The sequence below is a fragment of the Arachis duranensis genome, chromosome 3 (assembly GCF_000817695.3).
Source record: "Arachis duranensis cultivar V14167 chromosome 3, aradu.V14167.gnm2.J7QH, whole genome shotgun sequence".
NCBI lineage: Eukaryota > Viridiplantae > Streptophyta > Magnoliopsida > Fabales > Fabaceae > Arachis > Arachis duranensis.
In genome coordinates this window covers 95528667-95530034 of record NC_029774.3, presented here as the reverse complement: position 1 = coordinate 95530034, position 1368 = coordinate 95528667, and positions in this window count along the sequence as shown.

Here is a 1368-nt window from a genome sequence, read left to right as displayed (position 1 = left end):
CCCGAGTATGCGTCCATGAAGGAGAGGTATCTATAGCCTGAGGCGGCGTCTACTAAGGCGTCGATGTTTGGTAGTGGATATGGGTCTTTGGGGCAGGCTTTGTTGAGATCCGTGTAATCGACGCACATCCTCCATTTTCCATTGGGCTTTTTTACTAGGACCACGTTTGCGAGCCATAGGGGGTATTTTACTTCCCGAATGAACCCTGCATCCAGTAATGCTTGCACTTGTTCCTCTATTGCTTGCATGCGCTCAGGCCTGAGCTTCCGGCGTCTTTGTTGGATAGGTCTGGACCCCGGGTATACTGATAGCTTATGGCACATCAGGTCGGGGCTTATGCCTGGCATGTCGGAGGCTTTCCAGGCGAAAAGGTCGGAATTCTCCCTTAAGAGGGTTATGAGTTCCTCCTTTATTCCTGCTTCGAGGTTGGCTCCTACGTTTGTTATTTTTTCAGGTGTGTTCCCGATCTGGATTTTTTCGGTTTCTCCCTCAGGTTGTGGCCGAAGGTCTTCTCGGGCTTGAACTCGTCCGAGTTCTATTGTATTGACCTCCTTCCCTTTTAGGCTCAGGCTTTCGTTATAGCATCGCCGTGCCAGTTTTTGGTCGCCTTTTAGGGTAGCGATTCCTTTTGTGGTAGGGAACTTCATACAGAGGTGTGGGGTCGAGACTATAGCTGCCAACCTGTTTAGGGTTGGTCGTCCAATGAGGGCATTGTATGCTGAAGTGACGTCGACTACAATGTAGTCGATGTTTAATGTTTTGGTTTGTTCGCCTCTTCCAAAGGTAGTATGTAGCGAGATGTATCCTAAGGGATGGATCCGGGTATCCCCTAGTCCAAATAAGTCGGTGGGATAGGCCTTTAGCTCTTTTTCTTCAAGTCCGAGTTTGTCGAAGGCCGTTTTGAACAGGATATCTGCTGAGCTTCCCTGGTCAACCAGGGTTCGATGTAGGTTGGCATTTGCTAGGATGATGGTGATTACCATTGGATCGTCGTGCCCGGGTATTACCCCTTGAGCATCTTCTCGGGTAAACGAGATAGTAGGTAATTCGGGCAGGGGGCTGTCTTCTCGGACATGATAGACGTCTTTGAGGTGTCTTTTTCGCGAGGATCTGGATGTTCCTCCGCCTGCAAAACCTCCATTTATCATGTGAACGTGCCTTTCAGGGGTTCGCGGGGTTTGCTCAGCCCGATCTTCGTTATCTCCCCTCCTTCTCTTTTTGGTCTCTTCTCCCTTCTCTGCTATGTATCTGTCGAGTTTTCCTTCTCTGGCTAGCTTCTCTATAACATTCTTTAGGTCGTGGCAGTCGTTAGTAGAATGACCATAGAGCTTGTGATATTCACAGTATTCGGACCGATCTCTCCCTGCT